Raw genomic sequence first — 18,285 nt, forward strand, 5'->3', positions numbered from 1 at the left:
TAACAACGTTGTTCGTGTCCAAAAAAATGTACTACCAGCTGCACGTCGAGCTCATTGTGGGTTTTGTGAGACATCAAAGCTCGTGTAAAATTACATTTACATTTGACCGAAAAATGATACACAATGATACAAGTTTACAAATCATATTGCAGGTTTATTTCAGTTCCAAAAGCCATCACAAACATTCATCCACTGTATCACATAAGTCTTTGGTCACCAAATAAAAGCAAAATAAACTTTGATGAAGTTTGTTATGTGTACAGTGCAACATAAAAGGATAGAAACAGTTTTACTGATAAAACCCTCAAATGATAACAAACCAATATGTTGTTGCTGGTAAGTTGCTTAATTGCATTTGTTAAAAAGCATAACTGTGAAGCAAAAGTGTTGAAAATCGTTTAAATAAAGTTTAATGCAAAAAAATAATTCTTAAGCACTTTATGCAGTTCTAAGCTGTCGTTGCTGCATTGTTTTTCATTATTAATTATTATTATTCGGATTAAGGATGAGGGGATAAAGAAAGAAAGAAATTAAATGCACAGGGGTGTCATTTCTTGACAGTCACCTCTAAACATTGCAACTCTTAAAATTATCATAAAAAGAATAGAAGTTTTACATTAGGTATCTAGAAAATGCTGAACATAAAGCTACATTGGCCAATTAAGTTAGGGTTAGTAGAAAGACTTTTTATTCTGCCATATCTGATTCTTTCAGATAGTTCTACAAAGCATTTGTCTCTCAAACTGAGCAAATCAATGTTCATATAATATAAAAATGAAGATTGCAATGATGAACAGATTGTACTAAATAAAGATAAAACTTTTTTTTAACCCTCCAAAATATGTCAATAACACTATACAATACAAAAAATGTAATACAAATTAAAGTCATGATTGTCATTACACCGATAAACGCTCTTTCCCTTCTATTGGATATTTATTTCTTTCATTAAAGATCTTTCACCATGTACCTTCAGGGATTCCTTTTTGTGAAAATACCCTGTCGTGTTTTAAGAACAGAATAATTTCAGACTTCCCAGGTAATGATCCCCTCGAACCATGTGCTGAAACATCTTCGACAAAGTTTTAAAAATATGACTTGACTCTATCTGTATCCTCATCTGACCATGACATGTATCTCCGATTTTTGAATTACTCTGGGGTTCAGTTTGTTTTGAAGAACACGCAAGCTGATTTGGCACTCCTGCTTCACCATTAAATATTTCTTCTTGATTTGCAGCTGTTACTATGGATGTTCCAAAATTTTCATTTTGAGTTTCTATTCACTACAGAGTCATTTGTTTCAATGTTACAATTTCCTTCCCCAGTGACCGATGCTGAGTTATCAATTTGACCCAAAAAATGACCAACTTCTGTTATTTCTCGTATTGCAATTGGACACTGATAAATGTTTTGATTGATTCATTGTGTCCCATATGTCAATAGAAGACATCTCTCTCGTGTTGTGGGACATCAAGTAAGGCAAATAATGTCGAAGCTCGGTGCCTGAATTTATCAGCTATTAACAATTAAGGAAGTGACATATTTGATGGCAATGTAACCACTTACATGATCTTTGGATATTCCTGTACTTTACTGCTTTACGCTCCTGTACAAGTTTCCTTAAAGGCTGAATTGTGTCATTGGGTATCAACACAGGGACCAACATCTTGCTTCCCTTTCCAGACTGATAGGCCAGCTTATATTTCTCAAGTAATGCTTTTTCCAAAGGATCAGTGACATGTTGTACAAGCTGGGGATCAACCCATACATCTGAATCTGCATCATTCCAGTCTTTTAACAACATCCTTGCGGGTTCTCCGCCTCTCCTCGCATTAAACATTGTAAGCCTAGCTACGATGACATTGCGAAGCCTAACAAACATATGTGAATCAAATAAATGATAATCATCCTCACAAATACGGACCATCTCTTCAGTAATAAATTGCTGTAGCTACTTTATATCATTCTCTAATGGCATCTCTTTTTTCAAATTGTTTGGGTTTTCTCAATTTTTTTTCCTTGTGTTTCCTCATCAAATGCCTTGAGAGTTTTGTTTGCAACTGACCACAGTATGGACAGGGTCTCCTTGGCTTTTTGTATTTCTCTGAAAAAAAAGGAGAAAATAAAGCACATCATGCTATGAACTCTGAACATAAATCAATAGACAGATCGTATGCACATCAGCTACATGACAGCGGTAGAGAGGAATAGCATTCCAAATGTTTAAGGCCTGGACAAGTAACTGTCATCATTCCTTCTTGTTATATACTTTTCTACCATCTATTCCTTTGGAAGAGGTATGTTAGATTTGTGGAGACCTCTGCCACATAATAAATCAAGCGAAAAGACGCCATATATTTGTTTTGAAATAGAAATAAATAGATCAATCCACCCATTCCACCGGGTTCAGGGTTCCCTCTTCATTATAATCAAAATATGAACATAAATCGTAACACAATGAAGTCTCATCTGAATAAATAGATTGTCCTTTGTTGTTTCAGCGAATAATCAGACAATGTCAAAAGAATTTTACGTTTTCCCCCAACCACCCCTTGGAGGTATCAGTATCAGCCGAATGGTTAGCGTCATGTTTTTTACATTGAGCAACAAAATTTACTCCAATTGCTTCACTCGACCAAGGCAGAAAAGTAATCAAGAATAAACCCAAGTCCTATCCAAAGATTAACATTTCATTTAAGTTTCATTTAAGTTTATTGTAGGCCCTTGGCCATTCGACAAAATTCAATTCACATAAATTATTTACAACAATCAGAAATTAGTTATATCGATAATAGTAATAGAATGCAATGAAGGCAATATCATAATATTAATAATAACAGTAACGGCAATAAGTAACAATTAATATAGTAATAAAAGTAATAATAGACTATAGTTCATAGTAATAGTAATAATAATGACTTTCATTGTCATTGAGAGAGTGAGAAAACATCACCGGCTGGCAGAACAAACAGCCGACATCAATCAAACGTCCTCCAAACCGGTTGAGCACCGCTTCATTAATTCCTTAAAACTTAAAGACTTATTTACTTTCCCCCAACTGCCTGAACGAGGTGTGTAGACCACTTAATCCTGATTTATATTTTGTGGGAATGAAATATGACATGTATATGCCGGAAATAACAAACATACTGTTCAGATAGAAAATATTTGAGTCTTGCCTTTGTTAATTGACACAGATAAGTTAGGAAAATAAATGCTAGTAAAAACGATCAGCAAGTTCGTGAACACTACTTCTCAACTCGAACATATGTTTTCATCAAATCTACACACATCATGTTATGATCTGAATTTTAATGATCTCAGTTGTCATTGAAAGGAAACCCCAAGAATTTTAGAATAAAAAAAGAATTGAACCTGGAAGTCAAAAGGGTTTGGAGGGGGTGGAAGTTTTATTTTAAAAGGAATGGGTAAATTAAAATTGATCCCACAAATATCAAAGGAGAAGAATGACAAAAAATGACTCACCATTGCACGTAACACGTTGGTTTGCATGTGTATAGCATTCGGGTTGAACCTGGGTCCCAGACTGGCAATGAGATTCAGTCTGTGATAGTTGTGGATGAGGCTCTGACTGAGTTGGGGAATGAACACTAGGTTCCAAAGACAGCAGCATTGGGTACCTCACAGAGCACGAAGAGGAATCAGACAAAAATCGGGATCCTGTATATTTTGTGGAAAAGATGACAAATCAATCAATTTATTCATGTTGACAATAAACACGAAGAGCCATTGTTTAATAATCCAATTAAACAATTAGCTGGTTAATAATGCAAGTATAAAAAAAGAGTTGAGAAAGGCAGACATATTGTCTAAGTATTTAATATGTTCAACTGTGCATGAATAAATATAGCTACACCAACCAGAGCTTCAGTAAACTGTTTTTAACAAACTCTCTAAATCCTACACCAGGACCAACAACTACAAAACAATTTTTTATCTCACTACGATTCTGGACATATAAACTGTTGTCATTGCAACGATATGAACTTCCTAACCTTGCAACTGCAATATAATTAACAAAAAATGTTGATAAACATTACAATGCTAGAGAATTTGGACAAAATGCGAGATCAAAAGTATAATCCCAACATAAGCTATTGTCATTTTTCCTGGAAACGCATCATTTTCACATTTAGTCAAATAAAAAACAAACGACTTCAAATGTGAATGGTTCATCAATGAATATCACTTCAAAATATAACGAGGAAGGTTTAAAATAGTGTTATTGTTGGCAAAGTGCACTGCAAAGAAAATTTTTAACAACAAAAGACTAGTAGGTCCCACTGGTGTAAAACAGTGTTGTCCTTGTCCTGAAATATTGAATCGCGCCTAACAGACTGCAGGTCTCATCTTTTGTGGCAATTGTGTTTTGTCCACCACAAAATATGGTGATGTGAAGCATTTTGAGCATGGTGCGAACTGTGGATAAACGCTATACAAATGCTATGCTTTGTTTCAATTTACATACTTACCACAACTGAATCATGCGATATGGAACTTTGTTCTGCATCACTTTCAGGCTCTGAGTTGGAGTCTATATAAAATAAAAACAAACAAAGAAAAGCTGAAGACTATCATCTGCAAGTTTTGCTCTAAACCCTTAAACAAAAAATCATGCCATCTTGTGCTGTAAAAGGATTTTTATTTTATTATTTACTTTATGACTATTGTCCTTTAGACAAAAAGAAAATTAAGTCCGAAAACTTTTGGCTATTTTGTTTTAAATTTCAAGAATGTCAGAGTTGGCAAGAGAGGATGGAAATATAATTCCTGAAACCAATCTGTCTATAATCATATCCATATGATAGTTTTTCGTTCAAGATTCAGGTACAGTCTATTTTGGATAATCGCAACACCTTGGGATCATCGAAAATGTTGCGATTAACTGAAGTTGCAATTAACCAAAGTTCAGTTTCCTGTCCACTATTTCAACATTTTACACATTTATTGTAAACTCAAACCAGTAAATGTTATACTTAGTCCACCACATACAAAGCAATTTCATTGAAACAAAAACCATATGGCAGCCCTGTGTAGATTTGTCAACCAAAAGCAGCTATGAAGCAAGCCGATGTCTTACTCAGATTGGACGAAGTTTCACTTTTTTCTCAACATTTGTCAGAGTTCACGAGATTAGCCGTAATGAGAGACAATAAGCTCTCACCAAACTCGTTGGTCACAATGCACAGTTGTTAATCCTAAAACAAAGGATATCGCTCAGTCTCTCTTTATAACTGTCATTTATAACCTGCTGTCAAGATTATGACCAGCCCCACCCCTCTTCTATTTAATGGCCACCGATGACGTCACAAACCCATACTGCAAATCCCTGCCCTCTTTCGACTCTAATAGAGTGGTGACACACTACCATAGCATTAAATCCCGCTCACTCTCGATTCTTCAACCTGTCACGATTTCATCCATAATGAAATTTAATCATGATATATTGTCTGATTTCTTGAATTTACCACTTTTTAAAAACCGAAGTTTGTTGCAATTAACCAGTGACTTTTATATAGAATTATTTCCATTTGTTAGGAAATGTTGCGATTAACCGAGTTGCAATTATCCGGAGTGGACTGTATTAGTATTACACATCATGACTCAAACAAAAATAAGCAAACTATGTGTACCTAAATATTTAATTCATTTCCTCATCAAATTACATTCTTACCATTAACATCCTAGATCACATCAAAAGGGTTGTCTGGATTGGCAGCAAGACATTTTTTCAGGATTTTTAAAGCTCAAATCTCTCTGATCTGAAGGTACAAAAGAAATAGCATATTCTCAACATTAAACTATGATTTTGTTATATGGCACACTGTATGAGCATGATAAAGCAAAGACAGGTTTAAGTTTAAAATATTTTATATTCGTTTCAAAAATCCATTCTGGTTTTGCCAAAATAAAATAAACACATGAAGTGTTGAGTTGGATAGCGCTAAAAGTAAAAGTAGTAAGTAGTAGTAGTAGTAGTAGTAGTAGTAGTAGTAGTAGTAGTAGTAGTGGTAGTAGTAATAGTAGTAGTAGTAGTAGTAGTAGTAGTAGTAGTAGTAGTAGTAGTAGTAGTAGTAGTAGTAATAGTAGTAGTAGTAGTAGTAGTAGTAATAGTAGTAGTAGTAGTAGTAGTAGTAGTAGTAGTAGTAGTAGTAGTAGTAGTAGTAGTAGTAGTAAACGACAGATCGTACAAAGCTAGTACTATGTGTGATCTACAGTCTACAGAAGTTCCCGAATCATCTGACTCCACCTCCGAATGACTGACAAGTGACAATCATCAATCGGTGTATGTGATGTCTACCCGATTTCAATTCATAAATCAACAGTGATAGAATAAGAATGGCCAATAACTTACCATTTAAATTATCTCGGTGCCTCTTCAATGATGCCTCCAGCATCAATTTACCCCACGATGCCATAGTTTGGAAGTCAGTAAGTGACGAAAAATGAAAAAATCAGCGACGTAAATACGAAAACGAAAGTAGGAATTGTGCGAAATTGGCTAAACATATGTTTCACAAAAAAATGAGCTACTATGTTTGCTTGTCTTTTGTCGCCACGATAAGAATCCGAGCCGAGATTCGATACATCTATTTCTAAAAATAGATTATAATTCGTATATCTTGTTCATTTCACCGTTCATCAACTTTCACACAATTGTTTATTTTATTTTCATTACTATAAAAATCCATATAATGCTCTAGAATTTTAGAGAAAATTTCGGAAAGATATAGTGCCTCACTATTGAAATATATCGATGAAGACACTGGTACCCCTATTGTGCTTTTTTCAGGTGGTCACCTTATTGACCAACGTGAAACTTTAGGCATAACTCTTCTTACTGTGGTGTTTAACAAATATCTTCAATACTAAGATTTACAATTATATATCCTTGACGGTTGGGTTGACAACCTTAAACTAAAATCAGAAAAGTGAATGTGCTAGAGGTCAAATCAATAGGGGACCAGATTTTGGTCTCCCTATTGGTAAAGTACTGAAAAATGAACTAATAGGGGTACCAAAAGTCTCCCTAACCGGTATTAATACATATATATATATATATATATATATTTATATATATATATATATATATATATATGTGTGTGTGTGTGTAAGCCTTGCATTAAAAATACACTACCCAAAAAGTCGACTCATCTAAAGTGGTGTATTATACTAAGCACTCACATCTATAACAATAGACAAAGATAGAGAGATACAAAACAACATGCAAATGGAAATGGTAAAAAAACAAAATCAAGATACGATCGACACCGACTGATTTTGTCTTTAAACGAAAGAAAGAAATTAATAAAGAAAAGATAATTACATTTCTTTTTCCTTTCAAAAAAATTATACTTTGTGTTAATTGGATTCAATAGTCTGATGTCACGTCACCCAATGGTGGTTCTAAACAAAGAAAATAGGTACTTTTTATCCTTCATGCTGGCTAGAACTTTTAATATGTCTTGTGATCAGAATGTGTAAAAGTCAAAACATGATCAGATTTATAATGTTTTTTTTCTCCTCTGGATACACTTTTATGCTCGTCGGAGAAATATTTCATAAGGGCGTCCGCCATCGTTCGATAGTTTAGAGCCAGTTACTAAGTTACTATGCGTCATTACGAGGGAAGTGACGTTACGACTGATGAAGCGTATTACATCAGATTCTTTGCTTAATACCACTGATGTAACTCTGCTTTAAGTTATAATCCAAGATGGAACATAAGCATACCTTGACCATGTGTAAAAGAGCTTGCTGTAGCTGTTCCTTGGTGAGAGGTGCCAATCCGACACTAGCAGGGGTGGATGAAAGGATGGGGGTGGGCCGGATGATGGCGGGGGATGCAGGCTCGGGTTTAGTCGCTGATGAAGATACTAAGTCTGATGAGAACATTCGGAAAAAAAAAAAATGTGTTTCATATTTTTATAAATAATTTTTTAAATGTATGATGTATGTATATGTTCATTTTCACTACTTTCAGATAATACATAGATAATTTTTATAGCGTTGGGGCTTTTTCAAATTAGTAGAAATTAACATTTTAAAGAAAAACAAAAATATGGCAAGGCAAGCTAACAAGAAGGATGCGTCGTCATTGAGGTGATGACTGTTGTCAATAATTTACACATCAAATTATCAAACTAATAAATAAGGCAAACATTAATTTTACCCCCCCCCCCCCCCCCCCTCCCAAAAAATTAAAAACCCCACAAAAAAACAAAACGACACAATTTCTTTTCAAAAATCATCTTGTGTGATATTTGCCTACCTGCAAAAGCCTGTGGTGTGAGGAACGGAGCATTTGATGGACTTTTACTTGAATTCCTTCCATTTGCTGTAATCTAAAATGTATGAAATGACAGAGTACACACGGTAGGAGGTTTTCAAATACAGAAGGGCTTTAAAAAAAAAAACAACAAAAAACAAAACATAAACAATATACAACAAAAAATTAAAAAACAGAAACAAAACAAAAGTACCATGACAATTTTTTTTTGTTTTGGTCGTTCTTAAAAACATATCAACAATGAAATTCAATAGTATAACAAAAGATTTATCATTTCACCAGCTAAGAGTTGATCCACCGAGTTCAGCTCATTCCTTTTCTATTAAAAAAAAAAATGGTGGTGTTAATTCCATACCACTAACTCACTCAATCCTAGAGATTTTTGCTATTTTTTGTTTGTTTGTTGCTTTAGGTCTCTTCCAACACAATTGAGGTTATATGAGAGACCGCTGAAACAAAAAAACAAGCAATCTAACAAAAATAGTACAAATGTAAATCAAAATCATAACCTAAAGATATCATAAGCTAAATTATAAATAACCAAGAACAAACAGGCAGAAGATTTACAGAAAAAAAAATATCCCGTGTCAAAAATACAATCACAAACCAAAGAAGCAGGATAGGCCAGTAAAGAGAAGAAGAAACGACATCACTATCGGATCGTACACCCATGCGAGATTTTTGCTACTTTTCAAAACTGGAAAGAAATGTATTAAAGATGAGCATGTGCATTGATATTATTCCACTACCATTAACATGTAAAAATTAAGAACATTAGCTTTGATACTACGCCTATTATTTATCTCAGAAAAATGTAATAAATAGGCATGGGGTACAAGTAACCCCGGGTATACCACAGATATAGTCGATGTTAGGGTTGAGTGAATAAATTGTGTTGTTTTTACTGCCATTGATAGAGCTCTCATATACCTTATTTCTATGTGTGTAAGAAGGGAGGGGGGGGGGGGGGGGGGTAGGTCCTAACAACTCAGATGGCAAAGCATTTGTCTCAAACCATAAACAGGACATTCACAATGACACTGTCTCCTTAGATTTATAATGAATATGAAATGACAGAAAACAATGTTATTTGATGTTATGGATCACTGGAGTCAAATTAAAATGGGTGTCAAGTGCCAGACAAAGAAGAAAGAAATAGACTAGAAAAATTAATCAGTCGAAGCAGGCTAATTTTTTTCCTTTCTTCTTTGTCTTCCACTATTTCATAAATACTTTTCAGATGTTTCATGTTTGATCAACATTAAAAACAATAGAAACAACAAAATTGTTTATTTTTTAATATGTATTTAAGAACAGTCAAAAGAAAAACATGTGTAAATGTCTGCAAGTATAACGGTGAATTTTAGTATAATAATGAACTTAAAAGAAACCTTATCTTACCATATGAGTCAATGGTCCTTTCAAGACCTGAGAGGTATATTTCAATACAATTATAAATAAATATGCACATTTCTATAGCGCATCTTCAAAAGCTTCACCATGATCCATTTCATACAAAACACTTCATGCCTACTTTTTTTAAAAGAAATTTTTACTATTTAATTATTTATTTTAAAGTCTGGCTATGAAACAATCCTGAACGATGGGCAAAATATTAGCTGATGGTTCGTTTGGATAAGAAAGGAAGACTACTCTTAATTTACATTATCTTTACTCAAGTAAAGCCTTCTTTCTCTTTTTGTTTTCCTTTTATTAAAAATTGTTTTAGCCAGTTTTCTCAAATATCTCCATCTATTAAAAAAAACAAAAACAAAAAAAAACAATTCCTCTTGCTTGTTTTTAATCTCTATTAATAAAAATAATGTTATTGCAATTAACTTTTAGTCTTTTGAAAACTCAAGGCCTGATAGAGCTTGTCGAGGATCAGTTTGGTATTGAAGCAAAGGCCAGTCTAGTTATGAAAAAGAAAACGACTGCATATTTTCAAGATGCCTACAACATGCCATTCGTCTATAAATTATTTTACTTCTAAAAATGGATTCAGCTGAAAAGAAAAGCTGTTTCATTAGAAATGCTTTGAATATATTTTGTGAAGCAAGCCTGACCCGAGCATGTCAGAGAATCAACTGGCTAATGTTTAACTTCTTATTTCCTGTTATTTTTTTTTCAGGTTGTTAGATGAATATCTGAATGAATGAGATCCATTCCTGAGTGAGGAAACACTTTTTCACCAATTATCATTGAAAAATGTGGCTTCAAAATCTGAATCTGGACAGAAAAAAAATCCAAATATGGTCAAATTTGGCCTGATAAAATATATTTCTGTGTTTACGGATTAAATCTGTACGAAAGCATCTCTACGATTGTTACTCACTTGTGAACAAAATAACTTATTATTATCATTAGTAATAAGCCAATACTTACTGTTTTAATGGATGATCTTGAAGCCAAACTGGGGTCAAGGTCACTGGGTTTGAGGAAGGCAGGCATGGGAAGGTTGGAGACCCCGCTGGTGCTGTCCTTACGAGTCCGGTCTCCGGATCCGTGGATTGCGTCTGCCAGGGGGGCATCCGGCATGGCTGGCAAGGTCATGGACGACATACTATGTTCAAGGTCACCTACAGAGGGTGCTGCACTCGACAAGGGGATGGGAATTGGATGGGAAGATTCTGGAAGGAAAATTTCAAAATAATTTTCAATATTGAATAAAGAATTATAATCAAAATTATACAAATAACAATAAACTAATAATAATTTTAAAAATATTATCTTAACAAAGATAGATAACCCCATACAGACCCAACTACTATATCTATGAAAAATGTGTGTGCTGAAATATAAAATGTTGGGTTCATTTCAAGTGCTACTTTAGCATCATCATTTAAAAAGAAGAAAAAGTTTGGTGTGAGAGCTATCTAAAGAGTAGTGTGTTATTCAGCCCTCTCTAGGTCAAAGTACTGATCTGTAAAGCAGGAGACACTGATTACTGTTCTCTTTTTCATGAAGACTAACAATTTTTAAAAAATCTGAAGCAGCGTAGAACCGCATTTATACTATGTAATAATTCATTTATGTAGCACACATAATCTAAGGCTACACATACAAGGTAACACAAGGCAAATACTATTATTACTCAAAATCCTGCTTGAATAAGAGTTAGAGAGAGAGAGAGAAAGAGAGAGAGAGAGAGGGAGAGAGAGAGAGGGAGAGAGAGAGAGAGAGAGAGAGAGAGAGAGAGAGAGAGAGAGAGAGAGAGAGAGAGAGAGAGAGAGAGAGAGAGAGAGAGAGCAGTCCCTACCAGAAGCCTCCACTACAGCTGGCCTATCCTAGTATTGCCAAAACCCACCTGCTTGACCTTGACCCAACAGAGACATTAAATCAACAGGTGCACCATCTGTGGCTCCCCCTGGGGAACGTGAAGACTTTCCTGCAGCAGGTTTGGCCTCAGCTGGGATCGAAGAACTTCCTGGCACAGTCTCCTGTCAAATAGAATCAAAGTCCATTATTTTCTACAGATAAAAATTTCCCATAATTTAACTAAAATTGTCAATCATACAGTCATTGATGATTCTCAACATTGCTAGACCATAGCTGCCAACCCACCAAGCTTATTAAGAGGGAGTTTTGGTCAGAAAATCAGGGAGATTCAGAAAAAAATCAGGGAGATTCATAAATGTATAAATCTACATTTCAAAAGACTGACAGCCTATCAGGTTGTCTCTTGGGTAAGGTATAGTTGAATTAATCCACTCTTAAGCGAAATTACCATTAGCCTGCACATGCACTTAGAACACAATCTCCATCCATGAAGGTCTCTGGCAACTACTAATAAACTAAACATACTTGATATCAAGATACACTATGACTTGAGACAGTTTTAGAATGACCAACAATTGAGTTTAAAAGTTTTTTTTAAATCCGAGAGATTGGTGTGACGGGTGGGAGACGAACTAAAAATGCAGGAGTCTCCCGCAATTTCCGGTAGGATTGGCAGCTATGGCTAGACTATTAGATATAGCTCCCAACCAATGGGGTCTCACAGATAATGAAAAGAGAATCCTTAGTAATTATTGCAGGTCCTGATAGCTCAGTGGGTAGAGAACAAGCTTCACATGCAAAGGTACTGAGATCTATCGCAAGTGAAGTCAAAATTACAGAGTTAACAATTCCCTTAGTCGACTGGTGCGATGTGTCAAAATAAAAATTTAGGTCACCTACGCGTACTCATTGAAGTGACGTGTGCAGAATTTGGATCCCCGTCAGGTTAGTCACAATCAATGCAGAATGAAAATGGAATCTCCTTCACGTTCTCCCATTACGTGAATTTTATTCAAGTTTATTTCAAATTGTTATAATGTATTTTGCCCATTTTCGCATGATACTAGATAAAAGCCTAATAGTGAATAAATGATATGACAAATTTTATATTTATTTGAGCTCGCACGATTGAGTGAATGAGTGTAAAATGAGTGTTGAAACTACACATCATTGGAGAGTCTGCACACTACTTGCACGTCAACAACTCGCAAAGCCGGAGTCTTGTGGAGTTGCCTTAGGACACATCTTAGTTTTCTTCCACGTCATTGGTCAATCGTTTAGGCCTAGAACATAATCGTTAACTTGATAATTTTTTCTGACCACTCTCCCACCCCTGTCCACACAGCAGTGATTGGGTTGCTGGGTCTGTTCGATCTAGGAGAAAGTACTTTGCAATTGACAAGCTTTCTAACAAAAGGGTGGCAAGAATTTGCTATTGTATGCGGGTATGTGGTCTAGTGGGTTCGAGCCTCGCTCAGCACATAGTTGAGCCCTTGGAAAAGGCTCTTTATTCACTTTCTCTCACCGTGCTCAGGGTGTAAAATGAGTACCTGGCCGTTAACAGCATTGTCTCTGTAAAATAATATCGCCTAACAGGCGTCATGTTCCGTCCTACATGTTAAGAGTTGCTGTTGGCCAGGGACCCCTTGTAGAGCGCTTTGAGCATGTTTAGTGGATTTGCGCTATATAAAATGCTATAGTTATAGTTATGTTTCATGCTAGAGAAATGGGGATTGACTCCCAACTCCACGGACCTAATGGCTCTGAAGTAAATTCTTACCGTAGCCCTTTGGTGTTCCTCCCTGTGTTGACGTTCTATTTCCTCCAAAGTCTTTGAAGAGATCATTCGCAGTATCGGGTGTCGGCCATCTTCCTGCTTCTGTTGTTGTGGAGTTGTGTTGGTCGAGGCAGGGATGGGAACAGGGGGTCCAGTGGCCATTTGAGGTTTGGGAGGCCCAGCAGATTGAGACTCCTGTGCTTGGGCCTCCACCTCAGACACTGATATAGACCTGGGAGAGACACATTGACTAACATAGCAAATCAAAATTAGTCTTCAGTCGTAGCAGATAGTATAATCATCAATATATCAACATGGCATCAAGTTTAAATTTGAAATTAAAACATAATTTAATAATTACTTGATTGTCTGTTTGCTTGTAACTCTTTTCAGTTCATTTCATCAACAGTAAAAGTAAAATAATTGGCTTGATTACAGATCTTGGCTTTGGTTGCACTAACAAAGAAAAAGGATTATTGCAAACAGGAGAAAGAAGTGCACCTAATCTGTACATCAAGCCTGAGACTTCCTTACGAGCCAGACTCAAATTATCTCCCCTTGCTCAGTCTCAGTGATAGTGTAATTGCGTTTGGCTGCACCATATGGTTTGGAGGATGCCGACTTAAAGATAAATCAAAAATTTCAAAATCTGTCAAAGAGGCATCAAAAATAATAAACCATCCTCTTGATGGAGTAGAAAGAATTCATGGAAAAGCAATAGAAAGGAAAGCATTCTCAATTACCAACAATAAAAAACATATTTTATACCATGAATTTAGTCTCTTACCATCTGGGAGAAGGTTTTGTCAGATTAAATGTAGAACTAACAAGTATAAATCAACGTTCGTTCCATCAGCAATAAAAATTTTGAATATTTCATATGGTACAGAAAAACCAAGGATTGATTCGTTGACTGATTAACTGATTAATTTATTTAATGTAAGATTAACTGACCAATTGATAATGATGATAATTTTTGGTGTCGAATTGCCACAATCGTAACAAATTGAAAACGAAATGAATATGTTTATGTTGTGTATATCGCACGTGTGAAAGAAAGAAAGAGAGAGAGAGAGAGAGAGAGAGAGAGAGAGAGAGAGAGAGAGAGAGAGAGAGAGAGAGAGAAAATAGGTAGGAGTGAAATATCTGTTCAATCTTAGTTATCGTTTAACATTATAACAAGTGTAACTAAATGACAAATTGCCATATTTATGGACAATAAAGATCTATTATTATTATTATTATTATTGCTAAGTAAAATCTAGAAGCATTTATTTTATATTTAACACTTTTGCTGATTCCTGTTTTGAATTTCAAGGAGAAAAAAATATTGATAAAATTAGAGAAGCTGGGACTGGTTTTGTAGATTCACAAAAGGACCTAAATTAGGTCACAAGGTCAAAACCGACTATTAGGCACCTCAATGATATGCCGTTAGGAAAAGGCATTTTGCCATTTTCCTCGACCTATCAAAAATAGATATTCTCAAAATTCCACTGGTTAAGCAGTGTTCTCTTATTCAAAAAAAAAAATTCCACAGGTGCCTTACCAGCTACATATCTCAATCTATAGATAGTATGCGCTTGGCTAAGAAGCTCATAACATTGCCATCCGGAAGTATAACGGACCAACACACAAAACTGTGTGTATCCATGAACGTTTATAGTGTGGTTCATACAGTTTAGTGAGAATCACTCACAAACGCGGATGGCAAAATACAATAACAAAGGCTTGAGTGACGCCATCTTCATTCTATCTATATATTAAATATATCATTCCATTGCCATGAGATTTTTAGAAGCTGGGTCTTGTTGGATTTATAAAATAAGAAAAGAAAAGAAAGATCAATCCAACTTATAAAATGATTGACTAGATGAAGACAACGTACCTTCCCAAGGGAGGGTTCCGTGGAAGACGCTGGTTGCTGGTGGCCGTAGAACTATCTCTTAGACCAGCCTTGGCCTGGTGCTTGTTGACGGTTCGGAACAGTTCATCCAAGGAGATTTGGGACATTCCTGAGGCATCACCTGCTGTCAATGATATGGAAGACAGGTATCATTTGGTCAGGCAGGTATTTCAAAACCAAACGTTCTGTAAGTTTTATGGTCTTTGCTTTTATTTGATTATATAAATATCTAAGTTAAAGATCTACCGTGCGGCTATGTGGTCGAGTGGTATGACACTCACTTTAGGATCGGAAGGTCCTGGGTTCGAGCCTCGCGCTCTGGGCATAGTTGAGTCCTTGGAAAAGGCTCTTTACTCACATTTTCTCACTGTACTCAGGTGTAAAATGAGTACCTGGTCGTTAACAGCGTTGTTTTTGTCCGAAAAATTGTAATATCGCCTAACAGGCGTCATGTCCCGTCCTACATGTTAAATGTTGCTGTTGACCAGGGACGCCTTGTAAAGCGCTTTGAGCACATTTAGTGGATATTGCGCTCTATAAAGCTCAATTTTTGAAAATTTTTGAAAAGTTAAAGTTCTACTGATCATCATCATGAGACAAAATCCATATGAGTACAAGTACAATTAAGAATTTATAAACGTTTTTTTCTAGATCTTCCTTAAAAACATACTTCAACGGAATCAAAATTGTGAAACAGTAACTAAATTCTTCAGTAATCAATGAAAAGGAATTCAAGGACATTTTTTGATTTTATTCAAAACAATCTTCATGAATCCATTCATAGCAATTGAAAATAAACAATTTAAAGAATTTAAATTTAAGTTTTTAAAAAGTATCTTCATCTGAAAAAGCATGTGCTCATTTTCAAACTGTCAAGATTTTAAAACAATTCTTCTAATCCTGTGATGATTCAATCTGTAGTGAAAGGCTTAAAATAGAAATGGAGATCAGGGATGCTCCTTGCTAAAATCAAAAAGGCCTGAAAGTTTTTCCTCATAAGGATCATATTTTATGAAAATATTTAAGACCGAGGGGCTAGAGCTCAGATGGTCGCTGGTTCCGATAAGTAAGTAAGTAAGCCTATAAAATTATTTAGTGCAAAGCTTCTCTCATCAAATGTTTTCACTCTTAAATGATTTTTAGCTGAAAAAAAAAGGCATCCCTGTCAGATAGAACTATTGACATTGCCAAATTAATGAGATGATAAATGGACGATTTATCATGATCAACAAACTTTATTTTGTACTGACCGCTGGCGTGGGTGATGGGTTTAGGCTCTGACCCTTGGTCTTGAGATGCTCCATGCTCTTGCTGGTAGGGTGGATGGAAGATTAAAAAGTATACAGACATTATATTTAGCAAGGCAAGGAGCCTGGTGGCTCAGTGGTAGAGAACTTACGTTACATAAAAAAAATGGACCTGTATCTAACTCACGTAAGGCTGAGAACTTTTTCAAATCACCTGACCGTCCATCAGTGTCGAGTATGTAGGTCTCTTTGAATGGCAGGGTAGTTAATATGTATGTAATGGACTAGCATCCCATTTACAGGACATCAAGCAATTATTGTCAAACCTCTTGAACTTGACAGGAAAACCAAACAACAAAAAATAACAAGAAAACACAAACATTTATACCAAGTCTCATAGTTTTAACGGGAGAGAATCAATAACGCATCGACTTGAACATTCGTGAAAAAGAATCTTTGTCTATTTTTAAACGTTCGCTTAAAACATATCTGTTTCGATTTTAGTAGATGGCATGAGAAGCAAGATAGGTTTAGTTTGTGTTGTGTGTGTGTGTGTGTGTGTGTGCTTGTGTGTGTGTGTGAATGATTCTGTTTCAGCCAAAGTAATTTGTAATTTAAGCGCTTAGAGTCTGGTGTCTCGGGAGTTATAGCGCTATATAAGTGTTCAGCATTATTATTATTATTATTATTATTATTAAATCAAAACTGACGACTACTAATCATTCTAGAACTAGTCAAAATAAAATTTTTTGAAAATAAAATAAAAGACAACAAATAAAAAAAAAATTAGCAGGTGGTGGGTTACGTTTTTTAAAAGTAATTCTATAGTTATTTTTCATCAGAGAAGATGTGGGAAAACTTTATATAAATATTCAGTCTCGCCCCATTAACCCTCTCCTTACGACCTATTGGAAAATCATCACATTCGTTTCGATACAACCAACATTATTCTTATTCAAATTTTTCTTGTACATCATAAAATTTAAAGAAAATGAACAGTGTGTTGTAGAGCATGTTTTGCTAAAGAAAGTCGCATCATCATCTGCTTACCACTATTGTGTTTGAGTGATAAAAAATCTATTATTGTGTTAGTTGGGTTTGAAGTTTTGGGGGAAATCCTGAAAATGGCTGGTAAGGAGAGAGTTAAGTTTTTTTTTGGTTTGATTTTAAATCATCCAAAAAAAACCTACCTCATACTTGTTCTGAGCGTTACTGAGCAAACTGAGGATATTCATGCCTGGTGCTGGTGGCTTGACACCCCCTCCCGTTGGACCCCCAGGGCCTCCTGGACCTCCAACACCACCACCGCCGCCACCACCACCACCTCCTACTCCTGCTCCTCCACCTGTTCCACTGATAACACCACCACCACCGGCTGCGGTGGCTCCCAATTTCCCACTAAAGTAGCCGCTGTCTGATTCCGTGCTGTCCGCTTCCTGTCCCGCCACTTCTTTCAACACACTGTGGAAAATAAATAGTTAAAATATCTGATATAAATATCAATACATATTAGCTACTACAGGGGCAGTTCTTTAAAAATCTGTTTTTGGAAAAAAAACAACAAACAAATAAAATTACTTTCAAGAAAAATAATCTGCATCTACACAAAATACCTTATTTAAGTTTGCTAACATATTTTTTCTAATAAAAATGATATTTTTCACCATTTTTCACCTAAATTTTGTTTCAATAAAAAAAAATCTAATCTAGATGAAAAAAAATTCAAATTCGGACAATTTTGAGTTTTAAAAATCTGTATAACA

General features: G+C 35.4%; 1 long non-coding RNA gene and 1 pseudogene across 3 annotated transcripts in view; both read right to left on the reverse strand.

Annotated features, from left to right (window-relative positions):
* Positions 1 to 18,285, reverse strand: part of LOC144975650 (uncharacterized) — a 133,761-nt gene that overhangs the window by 51,071 nt on the left and 64,405 nt on the right. The gene's annotated exons all lie outside the window — the stretch shown is intronic.
* Positions 1 to 18,285, reverse strand: part of LOC144975536 (uncharacterized) — a 73,420-nt pseudogene that overhangs the window by 15,100 nt on the left and 40,035 nt on the right. The window contains exons 5-12 of the transcript XR_013645943.1: positions 17,713 to 17,983; positions 16,526 to 16,586; positions 15,258 to 15,396; positions 13,373 to 13,619; positions 11,621 to 11,753; positions 10,699 to 10,943; positions 8,296 to 8,368; positions 7,758 to 7,906 (exon numbers count right to left, since the gene is read on the reverse strand). The product of XR_013645943.1 is annotated as an uncharacterized LOC144975536 (transcript). The remainder of the gene's footprint in view (positions 1 to 7,757; positions 7,907 to 8,295; positions 8,369 to 10,698; positions 10,944 to 11,620; positions 11,754 to 13,372; positions 13,620 to 15,257; positions 15,397 to 16,525; positions 16,587 to 17,712; positions 17,984 to 18,285) is intronic.

This window comes from Berghia stephanieae, chromosome 6 (genome assembly GCF_034508935.2).
Source record: "Berghia stephanieae isolate SIO BIC M18660-M18661 chromosome 6, UCSD_Bste_1.3, whole genome shotgun sequence".
Taxonomy (NCBI): domain Eukaryota; kingdom Metazoa; phylum Mollusca; class Gastropoda; order Nudibranchia; family Aeolidiidae; genus Berghia; species Berghia stephanieae.